We start from the raw sequence: 5,269 nt of genomic DNA on the forward strand, positions 1-5,269 counted from the left end.
GCCCCGCCCGCTAGGCGCCCCGAGTGAGCGTGCGCGGGCGCGCCAGGCACTGCGGCGCGGTGCGCAGGAGGTGGGGGCTGGGGGCGGCTCCCTCCCTCCACCCGGGGCACCCTCCTCCCGCCAGGCGCGGCCCTGCCTTTCCCGCAGCGTCCCTCCCACCCCCGTATGGGAAAAAGGTTCTCAGTCAGCTGGAGGCTGGGCCGACCCCAGGGTGGCATCGCCCTTTAGCCGGGTCGGGAAGAGGCGACGGGTTGCCAGAATTTGGGGTGCTGGGGAACTTTGGGGGAGGCGTCGGCGCAATCCCCCTGCCTTGCCTCCCGGCCCCCACACGTACGGGCCGGGGGTCCCCGCCCAGCCTGATGCCTCCATCCGAGAGGTGAGCTGGAGACGCAGCTCCGCACTGATTGGCTGCTCCTTGCACGTCAGTCTCCATGACAACCACCTCTCGACTCCATGGCAACCAGAGCCGGTGGGAAAGGATGGTCCCCGGGGCTCCCCGCTGCCCCACCCCTTGGCTTTCGCTCGGTGATGGAAGAGGGAGAAACACGCCTTCCTTCGTTCCCAGGAGCGCCCCTGCCACGCCCCCAAGGACGCCAGCCCTCCCTCCGTGAGCCTCTGAGAAGTGCATGTGCCCAGGCACCCGCCCTGTGCCAGGCTCCGCGAGACAGACGGACATTGTCACCACCCGAGCTGGGTGGGGGCGGGGCAGGGGATCGGAGCTGCCGTTGTTGGCGGGCATTCTCCATCCTGTCTTCTGCTGGCTCCACCTGGAGCCCACGGAGCCAAGGCCTGCCTGCTGGGCATCTCTGCTACACCGTGGGGGACAGCACGCCCCAGCCTCCGCCGGCACCCTGCTCCTCCTCTTTGGAAATCTGTCCATCTACCCCCTGGCGGGCCTCCTGCTCCTCCCTGCCCAAGTGGTTCTAAGTAGCCTCCTCCTGGGGCCCTTCCCCATTGCCTTATTAGGTCCCCCGTAACCCCACTGCTCTGCCAGTCGTCTACCAGCTGGCCATCACACTGACTACCCAGAAAGCTAAAGCCCTTCAGCGGGGCCTGGGGGAACGCAGTGGCAATGGGCTAGTTTCTGCTCCTCCGAGTAATCCAACAGGAAATGCTGGAAACAAGCGGCCCCTCAGGACTGAAGGAACAGCAGAGCAGCCCACCCAACAGAAGAGGACCCAGGCCCGGAATTTCCTGACCCCCAGCCTACTACCAGGAGGACCAGGTGGGTGTATTCCTCCCAAGAGGAATTGCAGTCCTGCCGACAAATCTAGGGGAGCCTGGCAGAAGGATCAGGGGAGGCGGCCAAGGGAAGCATACTCCTTCCCCACTGGGCCCAAGCCACCCCCACAAGCCAGAGGATACAGGGGAAGTGGGGGGGCACTGGCAAGGGGAACCCCAGGAAGCACTCTCCCTCCCCCAGGGGACCAGATAGCCGCCCCCTGCCCCTCCCCAGCCCTGAGGCATAGGACAGCATCCAGGCAACAGAGTACTACACACAACAGCAGAATATACCCATTTTTAATGCTGAGAACATTTCCCAAGCCATAGGGCCATAAAAGAAACATCAACATATTTAAAATAACTGAGATCAGACTCTGTGGTTAGACCACAAGGGACTCCAAGTGGAAACCAGTGACAGAAAGAGAATGGGAAAATCTCCAAACACCTGAAGTACCACACTTCTAAATAACCCACAGGTCAGAGAGGAAGCACCCCAAGAAAGATAGTAAAAACACAGAATTGAATGAAAATAAAAATACAAAGTACGTGGTCTGGAAGTCTGAAGAAAGAGGAAACCCCCCATGAAGAATTAGAAGTAACTTGTGTGGAAGGATGTGAAAAACACTGGGTGGTTTTCCAGAGGATAATTAAGGAGCGGTGCATTTAGATTCTCTGGTTTTTACAAATTTGAATTGCAACAAATCTTTTTTGATGTGCTATTTCTATTTTTAGCAGCAAATACATTTGCATAGGGATCATATTAAAATTGGTGGCTCAAATTAATATTTGAGTACGTTTACAAAGTATGCTCTGCAGTCTAAGTGGGGCTGAGGGGTATTTACAGGACATCAGAAAAGAGGAAAGGTCTCTAATCTCTCATCTAAGTTCCTATCTCATGAAATTAGGAAAAGATCAAAAGAAACCAAAACAAGCAGAAAGAAGAAAATTATATAAAGTCAAGAACAGAAATCAATGACATTGAAAACAGAAAAAGGAAGTCAATGAAACAAAAAATGGTTCTTTGAAAAGTCAGTAAAATTTGATAAACCTCTATCTAACAAGAGTGACAAATAAAGAGAAGATACAAGTGACCAATATCAGGAGTGCAACGGGGGCTGTGATGGTTGATTTTACATGTCAACATGACAGGCTCAGGGGAGCCCATTATTTCTGGGTGTCTGGGAGGGCATCTCTGGAGAGGACAGCGTCTGACTTGGTGACTGAGCACACCTGCTGGGAGCCCAGAGGTGCAGGAAGGTGAAGGAAGGTGACTTCGCTCTCTCTCTCATCCCTGCCCACGTCCATCTCCTGCCCTCGGACATTGGAGCAGCCGGTTCTTCCGCCTTTGGACTTGGGAATGAATTATCCCACCAGCTCTGGCCCCCCTGGGTCTCCAGCTTCCTAACAGCAGGTGTGGAGCCAATTCTTACATTTATCTGTATATGTGTTTTCTTCTGTTTGCAGAACACTGACTAATAATCGGGGCCATTGCAAGGATACCAAGTGAATGCTACAAACAATGCTCATAAATTCAACAACTCTGAAGAAATGAATCAATTATTTGAAAATTAAAATTTGCCACAATTTAAGCAAGATGAAATAGATAATCTGAATAGTCTTAGAACCATGGAAGAAATTGAATTTGTGATTTAAAAGCTTCCCAAAAAGAAATCTTCAGGCCCAGATGGTCTCATGAGAATTCTACCAAGTTCTTAAAGTAGAATTAACAATTTTAAACAACCTCTTGGGGAAAATAGAAGAGGGAACACTTCCAAACTCATTTTATCAGACAAGAAATACCCCGATACCAAAACCAGGCAAAGATAGTACCCCAAACAAACACTACAGACCAATCTCTCTTACAAATTTATGCACAAAAATTCTCAATAAAACATTGGCAAATCAAACCCAAGAATGTATAAAAAGAATTCTACACTGTGACAAACTGTAATTTATTCCAGGTGTGCAAGGGTGGTTCAACACTTGAAAATCAGTGTCACCCTCCATACCAACACGCTAAAGAAAAAGTATCTATCAATTAATACAGGAAAAGCATTTGACATAACCCAACAGCCACTCAGATTTCCAGTCTCAGTGAATTGACGAAGATGGTATACAAAAGCCTCACAGCTAGCACCGTACTCCATGGGGAGACGGAATGTCCCTGCCTGGGAATGAGGCAGGGATGAGTGCGCTCTGCTCTGCTCTGCTCGGTGCCCGGGGTCCCCAGTCTGCGGTGCAGGCAGAGCCAGAAAATCATAGAGCTGCTGGAAACACCTGGTCTGAAGGGCGCACAAGTGGAGCAGTGCTAGCCCAGAGAACCCCGTGAATTTATGAAGAAAGCAGGATGTGGTAGACATCAAGAAAGTGAGAACACAACACATCCAAAGAACGTACTTGTAAATCATTTACCTGGTAAGAGACTTGTTTCTAGGACATATAAAGAACTCTTAAAACTCAGCAGTAAGACAACCTAATGAAAAACTGGACAAAGGATCTAAGTAGGTATTTCTGCCAAGATTATGGACACAAAACACGCGAAGACAAGGTGTCATTTGTCATCATGGAAATAAAACCCACACCCAGTCAGACATCACTTCAGACCCACTGAGACGACAATGAAAGCGTGTGCCTCACACCAGCAGCCCTCAGGGAAACACCAGTGAGAAGCACCCGCCACCTGTCAGAGCTCAGGCACAGCCAGGCCAGCCCTGCCGCTCCCTCAGCTGCTGGCAACGTGGGGTGATGGCAGTGACTCTGGAGAACTTTGGCTAATTCTTAGCTCGACCCCTGAACTTCATATAAGCTGGCAGTTTACCTCAGACAAATGAAAACAGGCTCACAGTCAAAACGCAGGGACACGTGAGGGACCAGAGGTGCACGCAGCAACCTGGATGAGCCCCCAGAGAACTGTCGGTGGAGACCCAGCTCGTAAAGCTATGCACTGACTTCTCCAGAGAACATTCTTGAAATTACGAAATAGAAATGGAGGTTGGTGGTTGCGGTGGCAAAGGACAAGGGGCGGCGCAGGTCCTTGTGGTCAGGTGAGACGTGTGTCCCACCAGTGTCCTGGGCGAACTCCCAGAGGAAGCTGCTGAGGGCACGGGCACCTGCGAGCACCAGGCCAGTAGGTGGGGACAGGATAGGCTGGCGCGTCCTTGGGGGCACCGGAAGCCCTTGCCCTCATTGGTCTTCCCTCCGGAATGCTCTCCCTGCTCCCTCATCTAGCCTGGGAGTGGTGTTGCCAGCTCCAGAGCCATTTCTAGCTGCCTTTGCCCCGCCAGCCTGTGCAAATGACAGGGACTCTTGTCCAATGGCTTCCCCTCCACCCGTGGCTTTAATGAGAGGCACCACTCGGGAAGGGGTAGGGCACAGCTGGGAGGGGCACTGGGGTGGGGAGGTGGCCCTTCTCCTTGGCTGCTCTCCCTGTGCCCTGGGCTTGTGGCAGCGCCCAACCTCCCCTCCATCCAGTGCTGTCCTGCCAGCGGGAGTCTGGGGAGAAACGAGAAGAAGGGGAAGCCTGCTTCCCTCCAGCGCCAGGCAGCACTGCGGCTGGGTGGCTTCCTGTAGTGGGGACAACACGATGACACTCCAGTCTGGGTGTGACGAATGAGGTCTCCCCTGGCCCCGCAGTGACAACCGGGTGAGCTCGTCTTCTGCTCCAGAGCCAGTGCCCTCACGCCAGCTATCAGCACAGGCCATGAGGGTCCCCCCGAGACTGTGATCACACCTCAGCTAGAATCCCAAGCCAGGCACTGACACCCAACTGGCCTCACGATTCCAGGACTCGGTCTGTGCTGGCTGCAGGCCCTAAGCCACATGCAGCTATGTGTGTACACGAGAAGGGTCCCCTGAGGAGGGCAGAGAGAAGCGGGGGCAGCTGGGGCGACGGGTGGTCAGAAAAGGTAGCCCCCCCCCCCACCACCGATGGAGGTGGAAGGCACAGGGCAGAGCCCCGGGCAACTACCCGCCCACCCACCACAGCAGACAGGTGCGCAGGAGCAGGGTGGCTGGCGCGGGGTTGTGACAAAGCACGGAGGCCGCC

The sequence above is a fragment of the Rhinolophus hipposideros genome (genome assembly GCF_964194185.1).
Source record: "Rhinolophus hipposideros genome assembly, chromosome: 18".
Lineage (NCBI taxonomy): Eukaryota > Metazoa > Chordata > Mammalia > Chiroptera > Rhinolophidae > Rhinolophus > Rhinolophus hipposideros.